Below are 23238 nucleotides of genomic sequence, written 5' to 3' on the forward strand. Positions count from 1 at the left end.
TTGACATAAGAATGGATAAAGAAGATGTGGGAAGTGTATTATATATATGTGTGTGTGCGTGTGTGTGCATGTGTGTATGTGATGGAGTATTACTCAAGCATTAAAAAGAATGAAATAATGACATTTGCAGCAAGATGGAAGGACCTAGCGATTATCATTTTAAATGATCTAAGTCAGATAAAGAATATATTTCTTATATGAGGAATCTAAAAAAAGATACAAATGAACTTATTTACAAAACAGAAACAGATTCATTGATAGAGAAATTGAATTTATGACTACCAAAGGGGAAAGAAGAGTGAGGGATAAATTAAGAGTTTGGGATTAACATATACATTCTACTACACATAAAATATATAACCAACAAGGACCTAATATAGATCACAGGTAACTATACTCAATATTTTATAATAACCTATAAGGGAAAAGAATCTGAAAAAGTAGAGATATGTGAATGTATGACTGAATCAATTTTTTATACACCTGAAAGCAACACAACATTGTAAATCAACTCTACTTTAATTAAAAAATTAAAATTAAAGAAAACAAAGCAGATCCTCCCACCTTCCTCCTTTTCCTCTATAATATTCTTTTCCTTTGTTTTGCAGACTTGCCAATGGTTTGCCATAGCTTGCATATTCCAAATTTTTATTCTTCTGCCATACCCAAATACATATTAGGCTGGTAAAAGAAAAAAAAAGGGTGATATCGAGTCTCGAGTATATGAGCAAGTGAATTATTTGGGTTTTGATCCCAAGAAACAGTAGTCAGGGACTTCAGAATTGTGAAACCAAGAAGAGAAAAAACTAACAGGTATCATATCCTGGTCATTATGATGGGCACCAGGGGCTAGAGCTCACTGGTCTAACTCTGAAAAGCCATGAGTCTTGTGCCTCGGAAGAGGCATGGAAGAATATCTTTCCACTGACTCCTGTGCCCTCATCGAAGAATATTCAAAAAATGAGGTAATTACCTCACAGTTTTAGTTTTATGCATCAAAATAGTTGATGTTGTTCTCATCTAGTCCTAAGTAGATGTGGTTGAGAAGCTCCAGGGCACAAACGAGAAGAGTCCGACACTGACAAGGCAAATACTGGCACCTAGGTCCACAACAAAGACTATAGTCAATATGTGGAAAATTAAGTCATCCCAAGACAAGTGAAACAGAACAGAATAGGATGGAATGAGATGACATGGGATAGGATAAGATAGAAAATACCAGAATATATCACAGGTAATAATGGCAAGTGTTATTTCATGAAAATTGTATTTCAGATCTTTCTCATTTATGTGTGCTTGCGACTGTGTACTGAATAATGAAGTAAAATTTATTTCTTGGTTTTGGTCTGAGGTCAAAAGTTTGAAAGCCACTTGTGCCATGTTCTTATACTCTTGCACGTATTGATACCCTGATTTTCCTCTCTGGAACCCAGATTGATTTTTTTCTTACTTTCTATGTGATCATTTTATATTGTACCATCATAATGTCTAATAAACAGAATCATGCAGAGCAGTCTCAACTTTCTCTCTTCCAACATTTATGACTGAGAATTAATTTGCAGTTTGAATATCTTGAATCATGTATAGAAAGCATTTGGACTGGATTGTGGTTTACCCAGGAAGTTAGGCAAAAGCTGCATAATGTGCTTTGTTTATAGCTGAGGAACAATAGTTGCACCTTGGAATATATATTATGAAAAAAAAATCAATCAAATAAAATGTGAGCAATGCACTGAATTTAAGAATTAAATTTCTGGAGTTTGAAACCCTTCTCTGTAAAATGCATCTCATTTTATGCATTTGCTTGATGCCCACGAAGAAATACTAAGTAGTGTTAGGAGGAGGAGGAGGAGGAGGGGGAGGAGAAGGAACAATCTTTTTAAAAAAATTCAGGTACAATCTTTTTTAAAAAATTCAGAGATTGCATTATTAGATAATCGTCCCATATTTTCTCCTTTACGCAAAGGTTTTAGCCACTGTTGGGATATTTCCCAGAGATAAAATGTTTGAGCACAAAGGAAAGCCATGAATTGGCTCACCTATCAAGGTATTCATGTTGAAAGAGTATTTTAAGACCTGTGAATTGACAGCTTTGGATAAATTATTCAAAACCACCTCTATTTTTTGGTTGATCAGGAGCAGAGCCTTTTCCTGCAAGGTGTTCTTCAAGGCCATCCTCTGGGAAACACTGTAGATGTTAGGCAAGTGTGTAGTCTGGGATGGAAGCTTCCATTCAACGCTTAACATACTTGATATTATTAGTAACTCAATCCCTGTCAAGTAGGCTAAGACAAGATCATTTCTGATTTAACATTTTTCAGTCTTCTAGAATAAAGAAAAATGTATGCACATTTCAAGAATCACCCCATCCTTGGTTTAAAGCATTTGCTTTGAAAATCTCTAGCGATGTCAAGCTATATAAACATTTAAACTAGAATCTCAAAGTTCCCATCGTGGCTCAGTGGTTAATGAATTCGACTAGGAACCATGAGGTTGCAGTTTTGATCCCTGGCCTCGCTCAGTGAGGATCCGGCATTTCCATGAGCTGTGGTGTAGGTTGCAGACACGGCTCGGATCCAGCATTGCTGTGGCTGTGGCATAGGCTGGTCTACACCTCTGATTAGACACCTAGACTGGGAACCTCCATGCGCCGCAGGTGCAGCCCTAGAAAAAACCAAACAAATAAACAAACAAAAAACTAGAATCTCAGGCACTGGAAGTCAAATGTTAAATGGAATTTTCTGCTTTGGGTTTTGACATGCATGTATCATTAGCGGGACGCTTTTCTAATACTTGGCCACCCCTAGCTTTTAAATGAGACAATACTTTCTCAATTTCCATTTTCTACTACCTCTAACAGCTTAAATACTACTAACGAGGAGCAGCCACTACTTTGAAATGTGTGTTTCTGTTCTAGAAATAATTAACAGCATTGCTCACAGAGAGCTAAGCAGCAGCATTCTAGCTTTGGGTGCCTGGATGCTTCATCTTGTCTTCCATTAAGTCAACTCACCAGGAAAAGGGGCTGGAAGTTTTGATAACAATTGAATTCTCTCTTCTGAGAAAGAAAGAATCATTTGGAGAAAGACAGATTCATGACAGGGAACAAGAGGTGGCTGGGGGAGAATTAAAATATTGTCCTTAGGAGTTCCTGTAGTGGCTCAGCGGTAATGATCCTGGGTATGTATGAGGATGTGGCTTCGATTCCTGGCCTCACTCAGTGGGTTAAGGATTTGGCATTGGCATAGGTGGTGTAGGTCATGGATGTGCCTTGAATCCTTCATTGCTGTGACTGTGGCATAGGCCAGCAGGTGCAGCTCTTGATTAGACCCCTAGCCTGGGAAATTCCATATTCCTCAGGTACAGCCCTAAAAAGACAACAGGAAGAAAGCAAGCATGGTAGATCTAGCTCATAGGGAAAGAATACCTACCTCCATCAAAAACTCATGCATGCAGTCTGCCACTTCTCCCACTTTGTGGCTCCCAAACCCATCTCATCCTGCTCCACTTTTCAAATGCAGGGAAGCAGATCTGTGCTTACCTTCCTATGCTCTCCATTTGGAAAGAAATGGAGAAAGCAGGACATGCTGTCCCAATTCATGAAATTAATGACCACAATTGTTTGGTTTTTACCATGTGCCAGGTACTGCTCTAGGCTCTTTACATTTAATATTTTATTTGTATAATGCAAGAACTATAACCATTCTCATTTACAAAGGAAAAAATGGAGCATACTTAAGAGTTGAGTAAAAGTCCAATGTGAAACAGCTTGAAAGTGGAGGAGCTGGGGTTCAAAAGAAGTGTGAAGAGGAACCAAGGAAAGCAAATACTGTATACACCCCCCTCTTCCAACCTCAAGCCTTCACTCTAGCCTCATGCAGCCCATGCACACTATACAGCCACAAGCCATCCTGCGGGCAGGGTGGGGACTGTCAGAATTTCACTCACAGTGAGAGTCTCTAAATGTAACCATTTATCTTTAACTTTTGGTATCTACTATTAATATTCTTTGCCATTACAGAGTCTCACTAGATTTCCAAGGAGGGAAAGTCCTGAGTTTTGAGAATGGAAACTGTTTCATTATGTGTATTTACTAAGGTGGTTCTACAAACATTTAGCTCCTGTTTGATAACAGTGTCAAAACATCCCAGAATCATGCACAGCTAATCATCTAAAATATGTATTCAGACCTGTGCTTTGGCAAGTCAGGGTCCTATGGGATTGCCTTACTTAGGATGCAGCTTTGAAGAGGGAAGATATTTTTACCAACTTTGTTTTTACATTTCTTTCACTTTCCTGATGAACTTGTGCTTCCAAATATTCTCTAAGGATATGAGAAATTAATAGTAATGAGCTCATTTGGAAAGAAATGGGCTCATGATCATTTTGGCTTTGTTACGCTGCAGTAATTGCTCCTGCTCATTTTATTTTAAGGAACTTTGCTTAGGCAAGATGCTGAGTGCAGCAAGGTGGTTTCCACTAAAATAAACTTACTGAATTTTGGCAAGCCTCTGGGACAAAAAAAGGAATGACAATTGCCTATAAAATGTGGAATTGTTATCTTTTGGCAAAGAGGAACAGTAGGTATATGCAGCATCTAAGTGATAAACACTTATGTTTCTAACTTCATTTGTACACCTGCCAAATTTCCCCGGCAGCTGTCTTCATTACAGCCATCTGAGCACTAATAGAACCAATCCAAAATTTCCTAAACAACATGCATCATAACTAAACTTTAAAATGATTTTTCTATCATCAGTTGGAAAGTTTGACAGTATATATAATACATTTTGAGTGTAAAGTTGTTGGAGATTTGTATTCCTTTTGTTTTGCATAATTATCATTGTTTCAAATGACGGCACATTTAATAAACAGAAATGAAAATGGCAATGGAGTTGCTTTTATGAAATAAAGTGCCCAAAATTGTTATAGAGACCCTGGACAGTAAGACTAACCTGAACTAACACTGTGATGGCAATGATCATGTATCACAGGTTTCTGTTTTCCACACACAGTTTTCAGTATCCAATTTTTTATTTTCTTGTTGGGCAAAGTTGGGGACATGGAGAGGATAAAATGCTCCACATTGCTTATGGACAGTCTCCAAAGTGATGTTCCTGGTCTCACGTCTGACCAGCTAAGGAGTTTGCTTTTCCAAAGTTAATCCTATAAGGTCAAATGTGAGACCATCCCTACTAGTTCTGACTGGCATTCCTGAATCTTCTCTTATTAATCCCGGTGTTTTGTGTGATTTGTTTTTGCCTTTCTGGGGGCTACCCATTTGAAAATTAGGGGGAGGGACCACGATTTATTGTATACAGTTATTGTAACTGTTAGAATGTGTGCAATGTGCTTAGCTATCACCAGGAACATATTGCTAAGAAAGCCAATATCTCATCTTATTCATGTGAAAGCTGAAGAAATTTCATGAGCTCATTTTCAATGTTTAGAAATTGGGACTTATTTGATCAGGGCATACAAAAAGGTGGAAAAAGTGGTCTGAAGGCTGTAATGGGAACTCCTGAAAAGGGACTTGATAGGTGGACAAGCCATGTTGCATCATGATTCATATGGGTCTTACCATACAAAGAAAGCTCTAGTTTCTCATGAGGGAAATGAGGCAGATGACTCTGTGTGTGTGTGTGTGTAGTGTAGTGTAGTGTAGTGTTCATTTTTGACTTGCTGAAGGAAGGGAAGTGCAAAGCATGTGAAGTTGTATCAGACAGAAATTCAACAATCCTAAGTCCTATCTTAAAATTTACAGCTCAGGAGAGTTGGGAACAACATTCAGAAATTTCAGAAATTGATTCTCAGTTTGCTGTTCATTGATGTTGGATGATATATTTGAATTTCACGTATTTTAACAAAATTTGTTTTTCTACCATAGGAGTAAATAGTTTCTTTTTAAAATCTTTAAAATTACATGATCTTTTGGATTTTGATGTCACCTGATAGATCAGAAAATAGATGGACTTCAAAAGGAGGCAAAGCTAAATTTGAATTCAGCTTCTTTTATTGCCATGGAGTTTTAGTCAAGTCAGCTGCTTTGAACTGAGTGCCCATGAGAAGAGAATGGGAGACTTTCATACCCACCTGATAGGACACTTGAGAGAATCAAAGTAAATAATATATGAAACACCTATGATAGTGCTTTCATTATTGCAGGTGTTTAAGAGGGTTTGTGTTAGTCTTCCCCTTTCATACTGGAATTCTCAATGTTAATTCGGGAGATGGAGTAGCTAGAAAGCTTATGGATGTGAAAAGAAATGATGTTTAATGGAAAAGAGTAATTCAAGTAGATAATCTTAGGAGCTAATGATTCGGTAAAGCCAATCACTTAGTAATACTAATTGAAACCAGCATAGGTATTTATACATGCCTCTTCATAGCTAGACCACACGAAAGCCCTAAATATCAGCAAATATCTTATAAATGAGAAAGAAGCCTAGAGAGAGTTGGCAGTGATGCTAAGCATTGTTCTCGTTACACATAAGATAAAGAAAATAACAGATGACTCCACGTACATAAGTAAGTAAACAAGTTCTAACCATTTTAAAATGCCCGATTTTCTTTTTTAATACATATATATTTCTTTTTTCTTTTTTATATATAATGATTTTTATTTTTTTCCATTGTAATGATTCACAGTGTACTGTCAATTTTCTACGGTCAGCATGGTGACCCAGTTACACATACATGTATACATTCTTTTTTCTCACATCATCATGTTCCATCATAAGTGACCGGACATAGTTTCCAGTGTCACACAGCAGGATCTCATTGCTAATCCATTCCAAGAGCAATAGTTTGCATCCGTTAAACCCAGGCTCCCAAACCCTCCCAAATACATAAATGTCTGGGTTTATTTCTGGGTTCTCTATTCTGTTCCATTGGTCTACATGTCTGTTTTGGTACCAGTACCACACTGTCTTGATTACCGTGGCTTTGTGATAGTGTCTTAAGTCTGGGAGATTTATGCCTCCTGCTTGGCTTTTGTTCCTCAAAACTGCTACGGCAATTCTGGGTCTTTTGTGGGTCCATATCAATTTTTGGATTGTTTGTTCTAGTTCTGCGAAAAATGTCATGGGTAATTTGATAGGAATTGCATTGACTCTGTAGATTGCTTTGGGTAGTATGGCCATTTTTACAATATTTATTGTTCCAACCCAGGGGCATGGGATATCTTTCCATTTCTTTGAAACCTCTTTAATTTCCTTGATTAATGTTTTAGAGTTCTCAGCATACACCGTTACCTCCTTGGTCAGGTGTATTCCCAGGTATTTGATTTTTGGGGGTGCCATTTTAAAAGGTATTGTACGTTTGTATGCCTTTTCTAATATTTGATTTTTAGTATACAGAAATATGACTGATTTCTGAATGTTAATCTTATATCCTGCTACTTTGCTGAATTTGTTGGTCAGTTCAAGTGGTTTTTGGGTTGAGTCCTTAGGGTTTTCTATGTATAGTATCATGTCATCTGCATACAGTGAGAGTTTTACCTCTTCTCTTCCTATTTGGATGCCTTTTATTTCGTTTGTCTGATTGCTGTGGCTAGGACTTCCAGTACTATGTTGAATCACAGTGGTGAGAGTGGGCATCCTTGTCTTGTTACAGATTTTAGTGGGAAGGTTTTCAGCTTTTCTCTACTGGGTATTATATTTGCTGTGGGTTTGTCATATAAGGCTTTGATTATGTTAAGGTATGTTCTCTCCATACCCACTTTGGGAAGAGTTTTTATCATGAATGGATGTTGGACTTTGTCAAATGCTTTTTGTGAACCTATTGAGATGATCATGTGGTTTTTGACTTTTCCTTTGTTAATGCGGTGTATGATGTTGATTGATTTGCATATGTCAGACCATCCTTGTGCACCTGGGATGAATCCCACCTGGTCGTGGTGTATGATCTTTTTGATATGTTTTTGGATTCTGTTGGTTAAAATTTTGTCGAGAATTTTTGCGTCTATATTCATGAAAGATATTGGCCTATGGTTTTCTTTTTTGGTGGTATCTTTGTCCGGTTCTGGAATCAGGATGATGGTGGTGTCCTAGAATGTCTTTGGGAGTGTTCCTTCCTCTTCAACATTTTGAAAAAGTTTAAGTTCCTCTTTGTATGTTTGGTAGAATTCACCTGTGAAGCCATCTGGTCCTGGACTTCTATTTGTAGGGAGTGTTTTTTTGACATATTCAATTTCATTTCTAGTGATCAGTCTGTTCAGTTGATCTATTTCTTCTTGATTCAGTTTTGACAGGCTGTGAGTCTCTAGAAAGTTGTCCATTTCTTCTAGGTTGTCAAATTTGTTGGCATGCAGTTGTTCATAGTATTCTCTCATGGTTTTTTGTATTTCTGTAGTATCCATTGTGACTTCTCCTTTTTCATTTCTGATTTTTTTTTATTTGGGCTTTTTCTCTCCTCTTCTTAGTGAGTCTAGCCAGAGGTTTGTCAATTTTGTTTACCTTTTCAAAGGACTAGCTCTTGGTTTGATTAATTTTATCTGTTGTTTTTTTTTAACCTCTATTTTATTGATTTCCTCTCTGAGCTTTATGATTTCCTTCCTTCTGCTGACTTTAGGTTTTTCTTGTTCTTTTTCTAATTCATTTAGGTGGTAGGTTAAATTGTTGATTTGAGATTTTTCTTCTGTTTTGGGGAAGGCCTGTATTGTTATGAATTTCCCTCTGAGCACTGCTTTTGTGGCATCCCATAAATTTTGAGTGGTTGTGTCTTCATTTTCATTTGTCTTGAGGTGTTTTTTAATTTCCTTCTTGATTTCCTCATTGACCTATTGGCTTTTTTAGTAGCATGTTGTTTAGTGTCCATGTAGTCAGTTTCTTCTCATTTCTCTTCCTGTGGTTGATTTCTAATTTCATGCCATCATGGTCAGAGAAGGTACTTGAAATAATTGCCACACTCTTAAATTTGTTGAGGTTAGCTTTGTGCCTCAGGATGTGATCAATTCTTGAGAATGTTCCATGTGCACTTGAGGAGAATATATATTCTGATTTTTTTTTTTTGGATGTAATGTCTTGAAAATGTTGATTAAGTCTAACTTTTCTATTGTGTCATTTAGGATCTCTTTTTCCTTATTGATTTTCTGTCTAGAGGATCTGTCCATTGTTGTGAGTGGCATGTTGAAGTCTCCTACCATGAGTATATTCCCATCAATTTCTCCTTTTATGTATGTTAGTATTTGTTGGAGGTATCTGGGTGCTCCTCTATCAGGGGCATATACTGACAATTGTAATTCCTCTTCTTGAATAAATCCTTTAACCATTAAATAGTGTCCTTCTTTGTCGTTCTTAATGGCCTTCATTTTAAAGTCTATTTTATCTGATATGAGTATTGCAATTCCTGCTTTCTTGTCTTGTCCATTGAAAGCCCGTATTTTCTTTCTTTTTTTTTTTTTTTTTTTTTTTTTTTTTGTCTTTTCAGGCCTCACTGGCAGCACATGGATGTTCCCAGGCTAGGGGTCGAACCGGAGCCACAGCAATGTATGATATGAGCCTCATCTGTGACCTACACCTCAGGTCATGGCCACGCCAGATCCTTATCCCACTGAACAAGGTCAGGGATCAAACCTGTGTCCTCGTGGATGCTAGTAAGGTTCATTAACTACTGAGCCATGACAGGAACTCCAAAAATCCTGTATTTTCTAATCTGACTTAAAATGGAAGAGAAATAATTTTCCATATTTTAGTTTCAAGTAAGATATTTAAATGACTGACAAAGTTAGATAATCTTTTGAATTACTATTTTTTTTTTTTAATGGCACCTTGCTAAGGATATCTTAAACTTGTCTGTGGTACCCACTCTTAAAAGAAGGGTTTTAGAATTTCAGAAACCTTGCATGAGTTGGTGAAGTGGAGCGGCCAGAGCAGGCCACCAGATTCCTGGGGTTTTAATTCTAAAGCAGTTACAGTTTGCCTTTATAACTTGGGCAAAGAGAAAATGTTTTGAACCTCTTTCTTCACAATCATTAAATGAATGTATAATCTAGATTTTTTGTTAGATCCCGTCTCATTCTAACAACTGTTTCAAGGTCATACACATGAAACAAACAAAAAAAATAATTTGAAATGGCTGCTTTTTAGCCTCAGGAAACCACTATCATAAAGTAACCAAATGTTTCCTACTATTGTCAAGAACCTTCTATGTCATTTTTCACAATGTGCTGAAGTGAATATTTTAGATTATTCATGAGACATTGTTTTAAGAAATATTCAATTAAATCGTTATTCTGTTCTTTCAAGGGCAGCAGTTTGGTTATGTACACTTTGACTCAAAATACAGTAAATTTAACTCTCTTACATTTTAGATGCCACTCTTGAATAACCTATTAATAAAAACACTATTTCTAAATCAATAAATATTGAGCATTCATATTCTTGGTTTTGGCCATGTTAAGTGCAGATTTTCCTATATGAATCACATATAGTAAGATAATCATATTGTCATTAGTAAGAATATATATTAAGATTGTTCTATAATCAATTCACTTTGGATGTTTAATTTATTCCTCTACCCCTTGCAAGAAGAAAGCTCATATCTGGCTTTATTTATAAGAAGACTGGTGGACAACTGCAACAGTTTCAGAGTTTGGTTGTATGAAGGAAATATTAACAAATTAAATAAATGTGATTTGGAGCTCTTGAGCACTTATTGGCAAAGTTCACTTTGAACTCTAAATTATTTATGGCACTGAAGATGACACTTGGTAAAAACATGAAAAGCTTAGAAATCAAATGCAGATTTTGGTATTTGCTAAACTTTAACACTTGGGTTACCAAAACACAGTAATGGGGATAATTTACTTACTCTGAATTACTTCCCAAAGAATACGTTTCTGATGGTGATAAAAGTAGACAATTAACACATGACTAAACAAGCTCCACATGGGAAAAGAAAAATCATTTTTCTGATTTGATTTTAAAGCAAAGTGTACATATCTTTTAAGAACTTAAAAATATGTATTTTTTTAGAACTGAAGAACGCTTAACAAATAGCCAAACTTACTTCAGTATAAATTAACATGGGATGTGTTTATGAAATGCACTATAGCACCCAGGGTAGTAAACATACAAATACAGAAAAGTTAGAAATCTAGATGTGTGTATAAATTGTACATAGACTTAATAAATAATATCTATATACAAATTTGAGAAAGATATTGACAAAAAAACAACCATGAAAACCACTCTTTGTGTCAACTTCCATCAATTAGGATCTAGCTACTCCAAACCAAGTTAGTTACAGAAAAATTTCTCTTGAATTGTCTTTTTCATGTAATACATTTTAAAAAATTCATTTGCATTTATTTTTGTGAAATTCATTCCTAGGCCATACGTTTTTGTTTCTTTCAGTTTCTGCTGGGATATCTTTTTCTTCTGTGTAACCTCTTCTTCTGGCTTAGGAACAATTTCTCTTTTTCAGTAAGGATCATCCCCATGTGGCAGGGACAACTCATATAAGGGTTGATCTGACTATGAGCTCTGTAAGTCCTACACTGCATCTTGGGGGCTTTGTTCACCTGGATATGCTCAATGACCAGAGAATATACATCTAAGCCCTTAAGTTCAGCATTCCTCTCTGCATTTTTGAGCATGTGCAATAAAAATCCAGCACTCTTTTTGGGCCACTGACCTTCTGTCCAGCCCCATTGTTTGGCCTGGGCACACCTACCAACTCCACTGTTGTAAAAATGGAATGGCGCACATTGCTTCTATATAGTGACATCCTTCCAATACTTGGTGGCTTTTCAAATATGCATATCCTTAACGGCCTGGGCAGTGTCATAAGCCTTCTTAATGTGAACACGAAGATTTGAATCTCTGATTTGCATGACTGTGTGGGGTTTTCTGAGTCAAGTGAATAGTGGACCATTTTTAGAGGTCACCTCAGGCCACTTACTAGAAAAGTCCGTGTAAGGCATTTCAATCTGCTCTATGAAATAACAGTCATTATCCTTACTTTTAAAGCAGTTTCTTTTACTACTTCAAGAATTTTTATTTAAATTGGCTTCTATTTGTGGATTTCATTTTAGAAACCATGAACTTGAAACCCAAGGACCTAGTCAGCCTCTTTTTCATGGAAGGAAATGGTCACAGATGATGCTTCCTTGTATTAAAGTCAGCAGTGAGAAATTTCATTGGCATTTGCTTCCAATGACATCTGATGTGTTACGCAGCAAAGATTTTAAACATTGAAATCATTATACATTTTCCCGAAATTTTCCTTAAAATTTCACTATGCCCACCTTCTTAAATATTCAATATTTATTATTTATACTGCTCAAGTACATGGCAAACTTTTGTAGTTATAAATACCCTATCATGCAATTTAGTTTCCAAATGATAGAGTCCAAATACAATAATAACCAGAGCACAAGTTTCCTTTTCTCATTTGTCTTCAGTTTCTTATTTGGTACCTTCTTTTCTTTCTCTCATCATTTTCTTTTGCTCAGGAATTTGGAATTGTGTCAGGATGACTGTAAACCCAGAGAGCTTTTTGCTACCCGAGGATGTTTCTCAAAGGAAGTACTCTGTAAAAACTCAATCCCTAAATATGTAAGATCTGGTTATAAATATTCCCTGCAGACATGGAATGTGTTATCTATTTCTTTCTTTCTTTTTTTTTTGTCTTCTTTTTTTTTTTGGTCTGCACCCGTGGCACATGGAGGTTTCCAGGAAATGGGTGGAATCAGAGCTGTAGCCACTGGCCTATGCCACAGCCACAGCAATGCCAGATCTGAGCTGTGTCTGTGACCTACACCACAGCTCACAACAATGCCAGATCCTTAACCCACTGAGTAAGGCTGGGGATTGGACCTGCATCATCATGGATACTAGAGAGATTCATTTCCACTGAACCATGACAGTAACTCCCATTTTCTTGTGTATGTGTTATCACTTTCTTGATCCTGGAGACTAGTAAGTTCTGCTTTAGTGGAAAATGTTAAGAGTTTTTGGTCAAATGCAACCATTTATAGTTGGCATTGAAAAGGAGACCCTGAAAGAAGATGAGAAGCAGTGAAGAAAGAGAAGTTTTCCTAAATTTACAGTCTTCACCAAGGCCAGAAGAGTATACACATATTGGAATAAAAGATGCTCCCTTGATCAAGCAGTATTTATGATTGTATACATGCATGAATGTATACATGTATATACGCACACTCCAAGATATGTACACGCTGCAGATAAGTAGATATACATTATGGAATTGTGACAAGGAGGAGCTAGGGTATAGGAAACCTGCAAAATAGTAGGATAGAACCTCTTATGACTTTATCATGACTGATTTCCTGAGGTTACTTACTAGACTCAGTAGAAAAAGAAGGAACCGTCAGGCCTAATTGTGGGAGATTAGACAGAAATCTCCACTTCTCGCTCTCTGAGATTTAACGGTAAAGAGACTGGAGTAGAACAGGATGTTTTCAGAAAGACCTACTGGCAGGAAAAGGAAATCTCACTCCTAAATAAAATAGCTGTGAGGAAAGGTAGAATCTCATCTAGTACTTATGTTAAGAGAAAGGGCTAAGCAGTAGTGAAGGAGTAGTTGGTATGAACACAATTTTTACCTGGAGGAGGAAGCCCATCACAACAAAACAAATGTTGCATGGTGTTTTACTTTAGGGGAAAATGGCCAAACACAGTGAATTAAGGAAAAGCAACACAGGTTTAGAACCTGTGTTTGGGGAGCACTCCCATAGTGCTCAGAAATCTGCACCAGTCCAGGTATCGCCTCCAGGAGCTTGTTGGTACCCTTCAGTGGCTGAAACAAACAACAGCGCAATTGCACAGGCCAAGACTCATCATCTTGGCCTCTCTCTGTGCCAGCTCCCCATCTCCTTCTCCTAACACTACAAGGCCCTGGTGATTCCTGCACCTGACGGAGGTTTGGCTTGGTTTCTGTGCTGACAGGAAATGAAAAAACATGAGCAAATATAAAATAAATGATAAATGACAATATTTGAAACCTAACTTGATAGAGAAGGTCAAAAATGCAATAGCTACCCCACTGAAAGATCCCTAGCAAGTGATCCAGACACCATGAACAGAAAAGTGGAATAGGGGATGTGTGACCATGCAAGCATAGGACATGGTCTAAGAGAGGAGAGACACTTTCCTGTCATTTCCATGCAAACCAAAAGTTGACAACAAGCCTTGTAAATGACTGTTGACCTTAGTTTACATACAATCCATGTTACGTTAGTACAGAGAAGCTAAAAGTGAGTATATTACAAAATCTATGAGGTATTTTCTCTTGCAAGTGTTAAATTAAGATCTCTATTTTATTGGTAAAACCTGCTTCAGATCAATTTTTTTAAAAACATATTTAAAATAAGGAAGAATATATTCCTTTATTTAAAAATCTAATACTTTTGTGGAATTCCCATCGTGGTGCAGCAGAAACTAATCCAACTAGGAACCATGAGGTTGCAGGTTCGATCCCTGGCCTCACTCAGGGGGTTAAGGATCCAGCATTGCCATGAGCTGGGGTGTAGGTCTCAGATGCGGCTCGGATCCTGTGTTGCTGTGGCTCTGGTGTAGGCCGGCATCAACAGCTCCAATTAGATGCCTAGCCTGGGAACCTCCATATGCCGCGGTGTGGCCCTAAAAAAGACAAAAGACAAAAAAAAAAAAACCTAATAACTTATAACTTTATTTTTATATTTTTGACTAGATAATACCATACCTGGTTGTAAGGTTTCTTAATCAAATTTTCTAAATAAAAAAAAAAATCTCCAAAGAATCTGGAAGCCTATACTTTTAAAATAAATAATCCTAATATTTAATATAAGCATGTGCATATTAGGTTCTTTTGTGGTTATTATTTTGAGTTATTACAATTTTGACTTTCAACTACCTGATTTGGGGTTTTGCATTTTATCTAAGACATATTATTCTGAAAATCCTTGCCAACTTTTGTCAACCCCATGCCTCATTTATCCCTATTATCAGGCATTGTTTATTCAGGAGAAGCAAAGTAATTTTAATATTTGCTAATAAAACATAATTATACAAATTGCCTCTAAAATTAAACAGCAATCTCCAAAACCAAATGTTTTAGAAATAACTGTTTTACCATATGCTTTTACTTTATTGGATAATGCAGACTTGACTAGGATTCGTTTTATTGTTTCACATTTTTTTTTTAAACAATTTGAACTATTTGTAGAGATGGGAGTAGTTTTGGAATAGGTGGGTGTTATTATTTTTCATTTTAAATTTATTTTTTATTTTCCTTCTTTTTATGGCTGCACCTGTGGCGTATGGAAATTCCCAGGCTAGGGGTCGAATTGGAGCTGCAGGTGCCAGCCTATACCACAGCCATGGCAACATTGGATCTGAGCCACATCTGCAAACTACACTGCAGCTTGCAGCAAGCCTAGATCCTTAACCTTCTGAGTGAGGTCAGAGATTGAACCTGCATCCTCATGGAGTCTATGTCAGGTTCTTAAGGCTGAGCCACAGCGGGAATTCCTTATGTGGCTATTTTGTTCCTAGATAACTGTGAGAATGTAGTCTACGAATTTAAGCTATTTAGGCACATTTTTTCAAAATATGTTTAATGAGGGGTTCTTACAGGTCTAAATATTTTTTGATTCTAAAATGTACAAAGTTTTACTTGGACTAGCTTAGAGAATTAAAAATAAAATGAAATTAAATGATACTTTTGTCCAGATAAAGACACAGAGAATGAAAATTCTGTTTACATATCTAAAGTACATATCCCAAGACTCAGAAAAAATTAAAATGAGATCTTAAAAATTATTTTTTAAATTCAGAGAAGTAAAATTCCAAAATAGCTCTAAAATGAAATGGTAATTTCTAACAATTTAATAGCTATAAAATAAGACATTATGCTTTTCCAAAAATATATGGACTAGAAACTAGGAAGCAGTATTTGATGTTATTGTTTTCTACTTTCAAATGCCTATCACCCTGTCTTTAAAGCTGACGGAAATTTTCTGTTTAAGAGCAGTTATAAATGAGGAGGATAAAATCAATATTAGATCTAAAGAGTTGTGTATTTTTGAATTTATAAATGTCATTCTTTAGTTTATAAATGTCATTGTTTTTCATTGTTAATACTGTGTGTTTAGCAGCAAACGTGGAAGTTGCTTAAAACCAAAGGATCATTTAGAAACCTTAGCTTATGCATTTATCAAGTAACAAAATTATTTTTTTACTGAAAGATCATCACTGATCTTCCAGGTGCATGAATGAAAGGGAACTTCTATTTTGCCTGCATGTTCTTGTATGAAAATAAACAACAAATTAATAACTGAATGAGAAGTTTCCATTATTTTAAATTCCTTTCTATACTATATAGTTGAATGCACTTGAAATTAATATAGGCTATACCTGATTATCACATTCTTCAATTAAATTGACTTTGCCAATTTTGTGTGAAGTGGCGTGTGTTATGTGTGTGAATAAGTGTGAGTTAGACAAACTTTGCCTCTTTCTGTTAAAAAAAAAAAATCTCTAAAAGGGAGAATACACATATTGAGAACAAGAAAAAAAAGTTACCTTTGCTTTAACAACTTTAAAATAAATGCCAGATATTTAGAACTGCATCTGTTAAGGTAATCTAAAATATTACAAGGCAAAACCCAACTTATTCCTCATGGATGTGAGAACTGAGCTCTCAGCATGCAGTTACTATAGAGCATAGTAAAAGTTACAAATATGTATAAACATTTTGAAAATATTGTTTAGCCCATCTGCAGCTCTCTACAGATGCTAAGTGCTTTAAACTCCTATTTTGTCCATTATTTCTAGCACCAATTCCATTATAAGTCACAATGTGTTTAATGACTAGAGGCAGTGAAACAAGCTTGCAATCTCTCAACCAATTCTCTAATAAACAGTAAAATATTAAAAGCTCCGCATTTTCTAAGATTGAAAAGATGTTAGAGGGTAAAGGAAACATGAAGGGAGAGACCTTGGGATTGCTTGGAGAGCTCTGAGTTGTGCTGGAAGTGTTCTAGGTCAGCTATTACTCCACGCTTTCCTATCCATGTGGCGGATAAGGTTCGGTCATCCTTATCACACACCTCATGCAGCTAGCTAGCACTGGACTGTGATTTGGTAAGATGAATGCTGTGTATTTCTATTATTTCTGTTCTTTCCTCCAGTCAAAATAGCTTATTCTAACGCAGGAGAATAATGACATTGCCATCTAAGAACCCTGAAGCTATTCCCATTTATATGAAAAAAAATTAACTTTATTCAGTATACAGTCAATGTTAGGTGTTAGAATAATATTGCTGTTTTATTTATTTATTTTTGCTTTTTTTTTTTAGGGCCACACCTGTGGCATGTGGAAGTTCCCAGGCTAGGGGTCGAATCAGAGCAATGGCCGCCTGCTTATACCACAGCCACACAGGATCCAAGCCATGTCTGCGATCAATACCACAGCTCAAGGCAGTGCCAGATCCTTAACCCACTGAGTGAGGCCAGAGATCAAACCCATGTCCTGATGGGTCCTAGTCGTGTTTGTTAACTGCTGAGCCATGAAGGGAACCCCCAAATGTTGGTAGTCTAGAAATAACTCTTCCATCATGTGGTAGGATCATTGAAAGCAGAACAAAGGGAAAGCAGGGAGCTAACTTAGGTAATTACTGCAAAAAAGTTCAAATGAGAACTTATTTCTTAAGGACTGAAAGTTAGACAACAGCAGTGGGAATAGAAGGAGAAGAATGAATGAAAAGATTTGGACAAAACTGAAAAGAATGGATGACTGATGAGATATGAAGGAATGGTCATCCATTTCCATTAAGTGAAAAATCAAATACAGAGAGGAGAAAAGGTTGTCATATGAAAATGTGGTAAGATTCAAGCATAGTTGTGTCTGTGATGTCTGTGGAACATCCAAATAGATTTACCAGTAGGTCTGCTGCTTAGAAATAAGATCTAGCTGTTTGTCAAGATTTGCCTGAGGGTCATGCTTTTCCCAGAGTATTTTTCAAAGTTCTGACTGCATAAACTAGGGAACTTTTGGGGAGTATTTTAAGGGACCTATTGTAAACTTAAGGTTTCATTTTATTTTATTTTTTTAATTTTAATTTTTTTAAATTTTCCCAATACATTTTTCTTTTCTACTATACAGCATGGTGAAGTTTCATTTTAATATTGTTCCAACTTATACATGTATGTGCTATTTGTGTTGGTTTTTACATAAAATTTTTTTCCCCAAATCCTAGGTAAATGTAATATTCCCAAGATATTCATTCATTCCTTGCACATTACTACCCTACCTTAAAGGCATGGAGGCAGTGAGTAGTGAAAAAAATACTTTGTAGAGAGTCAAAAGCCTATATTCAATTCCTAGTTTTTGGCTGTATGAACATAAGGAGATTTATCTTCAACCAATAGCTAAAAATAGGAACATCATATAGTATCAACAAAAATCTGCCATAATAATTTTTTTGTCCCTTTCTTTTTAGTATGTAAGGTCCTTTTAGACAAGCCCTGGGTGAACGTAAGAGTCAATAAAATTTTAGGAAAACTGAGTAAAGAATAAAAAATATCCCAAACTCATTAATAATATATGAAAGTTATTATATCTTATAAAATACTTGCTTTTTTTTTTTTGTCTTTTTGCTATTTCTTTGGGTCGCTCCCACGGCATGTGGAGGTTCCCAGGCTAAGGGTCGAATCGGAGCTGTAGCCACTGGCCTACACCACAGCCACAGCAACGCAGGATCTGAGCCGCGTCTGCAACCTACACCACAGCTCAAGGCAACGCCGGATCATTAACCCACTGAGCAAGGGCAGGGACCAAATCCGCAACCTCATGGTTCCTAGTTGGATTCGTTAACCACTGCGCCACGACGGGAACTCCAAAATACTTGCTTTTAAGTTCCCCTAGTACAGCCTCATGAAAGTTTTTAATTATAACTTCTGGATATTGCCATTTGAAATGGCCTGTAGATTGTTTAATGGCCCTTTCAGTTAGAATATAACTCACATGAGGACAGTGGACTTAAGTCACAGATGCTTCCTGACCCAGAGGCATTTAAAAGGCATGTATTAAATTTGTTCAAGAGTTTTGGCATATTTAATCTCAGTTGAAACCATGACAAAACTGATCAGATTTCTCAGCAGAGAAATTGAGGATTACACAGTATTGAGTCTTATTATGAAGTAGACAAACAGTTCCTCTGACTACACAATTGACATTTTTCAAAGGGAAAAAAATCCTTAAGTAAAAGGTAGTGAGTACTTAAGAGCCCATGGGCTGAACAAAATTTATAGATGTGTTTTTGCTTAGTTTGTTAGCCACAGCATTTTGTATACAAAAGCCTGCATATAAAAATCTTAGTTTGCCACTTCTCTTGGAAGATGGTATGAAAAGGCAGTACCAGTGTAGTTTCCTCATTTGGTAACAATGCACTTTGCCCTAAGTGGCTACAGTCCTCTATCAACCAGGTGTATGTTTGTTGAACACAGTTTTCATCTTTACCCAATTCCCACTTAAAAGCTTTACCCAGTAGGCTACACTCCTTATGTTACCTTTGTTTAAAAACATAAACAGGCCCCAAATGGAGTTGCTTATGTTAAGCTTCTCATCACCAAATAGAGACTTAAATGTAGTTTCAGCTCTCACAGAAATGGATTCTCAAACCAGTCAATCAAGAATCACCCCATCAGCACTAGTTAAATATCTGCCATTCACTCAGGGTAAGTAACCTTACACTAACTCTCAGCTTTTTTGCCTTAATAACCTTGCAATAACCACTCAGCTTTTTTTGACTTTGTACCTGCTCCCTTCTGTCTATGCAAGTATTCCATTTTGTTCAACACCTCAGAGCTCCATTCTATCTGCTAAATTCAATGCTGCCCAATTTGAATTGGTTTTTGCTCAAATAAATACTTAACTATTTCTAACATGCCTCAGTTTATCATTTAACACCCTTCCCTGTGGCCTCTTTCCCTTAACCTTTGATATATATAATTCTCTTTCCAAAAGCAGCAAACTTAAGTGGGACATTAATATTGTCTTTGAGTTCAAAGCTTCCTCCAAAGAAGAGCTTGAGATTGGGTGTTAGTCATTTATTTGGAAGATTAATGCCAGGAAGCAAAAGTGAAAACAGGGATAAGAAGCCCAAGATAAGCTAATGAAGGGAACTTTGGTGAGGGGACTACTGCTGTGGACAACTGGCAATCAGTCCCTCTGACAAGCCTCTCAGAAACCACACCTCTGAACCGTCAGCCCTCTAAGAACAAGGAAGGCTGGGACATTTATCGTGGACTCCCATCCCCAGTTGGTTGAAAGTTGAGCTTGGTGTTATTACTAGGCTGTGCTTCTGGGTAGAGCCTAGGCATGCCTCAGCACATTTGCCTCCTTGCAGGAGAGTGTTCTCAGGCAGAGGATGGTCAGTGTGTAGAGGACTTTCTAGAGCTGCAGGTAAACTCAGGTAGGCTTTGGGGGGATCCTTTTACAACTTCCCTGTACTATGGAACTGCAAATCATTAATTTCTTAAATCTCTGCACGGCAATAACAATATTTCTACATTCTGATTTTTAAAAATTATTTTTTGATTGTATTTAATCTCTATCAGTTGGAATGCAAGATGAATTTCCATCAGCGAATATTACTTTATATGACTGGTACTGTGAGACAGTCCTTACACTCTGATAATGTACTGTCATTATACCAAAGACTAATGTTAAAGAAAAAGTGTTCCCTGACACTTGTTAAAGCAAGGTAAGGAAGACTTTACTAGGGGAGGGCTATCAGGATAGACATAGGAATTGTAAGGCAAAAGGACCCTGTGAGGTCTTCCAGAGACAGACTTCCCCCATCTGTGCTCTCTATCAGCTTCTTCTTTGTAGAAAAACCTTAGCCTCCTAGACCTTCTCCAAGTTCCAAAGAATAAATTTAATTAGAGAAGTGAGAAAATGCAGAAAGAGTCAAGCAAGACAAAACAGTAATAGTTTAGCCTTTAAACAAAGTCAGGAGCTTTTAGCTCCTCCTCAAGGGCTATAGATAACATTCTGAGCCATGTCCTTTGAGGTGTTTTGCAGATACTGAAACCCCCACAGGTGGAAGAAGTTAATTGCATGCTAACCACCAGCACAGAGACCTCAGACCTCTTGCAACCAGAGAGTTGATGATGTCAGACTTCCAATTACCTTACCACCAATCAGTAAGAATGCCCAAGAGCTGATCCTAAACCCTGTAACCTCCTCTCGCACCTTGTTAAAGATCTTTTCCTAAAAGCCATCAGGGAGTTCAGGCCTTTTGAGCACTAGCTTCCTTGACTCCTTGCTTGGTGCCCTGCAATAAATGCTGTACTTGCCTTGACCAAAATCCAGTGTTAGTCGATGGGTCTGCTTGCCTGCAGAGTAAAGCTGAAGTTTGGCTGGCTCATAGAATTTTACAACAGGGGAGAGAGACTGGACTCAACTGTAAAGCCAGCATGGGCAAATGGAATTTATAGCTAAGGACCAGTATTAGTGATGGAAAATTACTAAGAAACAACATCCAGGGCAAGGGGACATTCTTGTTGAAGACAGGCAGGGTAATCAGATGTCACGTGGGGGAAGCTGGGGGCTAAGGAACCTAATTAGATATCATAAGTGATCAGATTTGGAGGCTGCAAAATCCAGCTAAATTGAATTAGCAAGATTCTTGCTACACCTAGACAATGCAAAGACAAAGAAGTCCAAAAGTTGAGGTCTAGCTGGAAGAGTTCAGGGGGGCCTGAAGTTCAAGGAGAGAATCTTTGTCACTGAACTGTATCAAAAAGACCACTAATTTGATCCATTTCTCTCATGTATGTGAGTGGTAAATAATAGCTATGTGTAAAACTCACAATAGTAAAGGCCGGGACATAGGAAAAGGACTCAAGGTAAAGCTTTGCTAAGTTTTCATCTAGCTGGCAACTTTCCTTTGACTTGGGAAATTCTGATCTATGAATAAGTTAAGAGGCCCATAAAGTCTTTGACACTAAAATATTTGCAAAGTATTTTACTGTTCCCTCCAAACACCTAATAATTTAAATGTAAACCAGTTTGAATTGATTAGCATTTGCCAAGCATACTCTTCAAAAGCTTCAAACTGGGATAGCAATCCAAAAGCAAAAGTAGGGCTCTGACCCAGAGCATAGGAGCCAGTTCATTACCAACTCTGTTCAGCTATTGCTCCCGTTGAAGCTGAACTTGCCAAGTGAATGTGCAGGAAAATGTAGGGCAGACATAACAAATAATTTAACTGGAGAGAAGTACTCTAAACCTCTCATTTACAGCCACCTTTTATTATTTTCTTACTTCTACAGGCAAAAAGTAGAAATTGTCTTAAGCGTCCCGAAAAGAGGGAAATATTATTATATCACAAACTATCAAATAACTAAAGCCAGGATTAAGTATATCACCAGAAGAAATTTAGATCATTGTCTTCAGCAAAATAGGTCTCATTAGAACAGACGCTTTTATATTTTCACTTTTTTCTTGCTCTAGTGGCATCACTCAAAAACAAAGAACTGGGAAATAAAATCTCTCTTCCTTTCTTACCTTCTCTCATCAATTTATCTACACAAGGTCCAAGACGAGACATGCATACTGAATTCTGGGAGCCCAAATGCATTTAAGTGAGGATTAAGCGATTCAAATATATTAAGGATTAAAGTCAGAGAATTCTTACTCTATCTTAAAAGACATCAATATGTAGCAACAGCTCTGAACATGGTCATTTTACTTGCCTACTCCTTATTTTAGTTTCCTATTGTTGCTTTAACACATTACCTCTAATTTGGTGGCTTCAAGCAATCTCACAGTGCTGCAAGTCGCAAGTCCAAAACGGGTCTCAGAGGGCTGAAGTCAAAGCGTTGTGTTCCTTCCAGAGGTTGCAGAGAAAAATCTATTTCCTTGCCTTTTGCAGCATCTAGATGTGCCCACCTTCCTTGACTTGTAATCACCCTTCTGCCGGATTCAAAGGCAGCAGCACAGCACCTTCAAATCCCTCTTCAACGCTGACCTCTTCTGCCTCCCTCTTCCACTTTAAAGGACGCTTGAGATTACACTGGGCTCACCTGGCTTATTCAAAATACTATCATCTTAAAATCAGCTGATTTACATCCTTAACCCAAAACTGTAATTCCTTATTGCCATGAAACATAACATAGTCACAGGCTTCAAAGATTAGAATGTGGACATTTTGGGGGCGGGCCCTTATTCTGCCTCTACCATCTCCCCAGAATTTCTTGGAAAACAGAAGACAGCTGCCCACTA

The 23238-nt window shown here is 37.1% G+C and overlaps 1 protein-coding gene and 1 pseudogene across 1 annotated transcript in view; both read right to left on the reverse strand.

Annotated features, from left to right (window-relative positions):
• The window catches only part of ETV1 (ETS variant 1), a 244319-nt gene extending 221366 nt beyond the window's left edge, over positions 1-22953 (reverse strand). The window contains exon 1 of the mRNA XM_021063401.1: positions 22753-22953. The gene's annotated coding sequence lies outside the window, so the exon portion shown is untranslated. The remainder of the gene's footprint in view (positions 1-22752) is intronic.
• On the reverse strand, positions 989-12095 carry LOC100625701 (annotated as a pseudogene).

Source organism: Sus scrofa, chromosome 9, assembly GCF_000003025.6.
Source record: "Sus scrofa isolate TJ Tabasco breed Duroc chromosome 9, Sscrofa11.1, whole genome shotgun sequence".
Classification (NCBI taxonomy): domain Eukaryota; kingdom Metazoa; phylum Chordata; class Mammalia; order Artiodactyla; family Suidae; genus Sus; species Sus scrofa.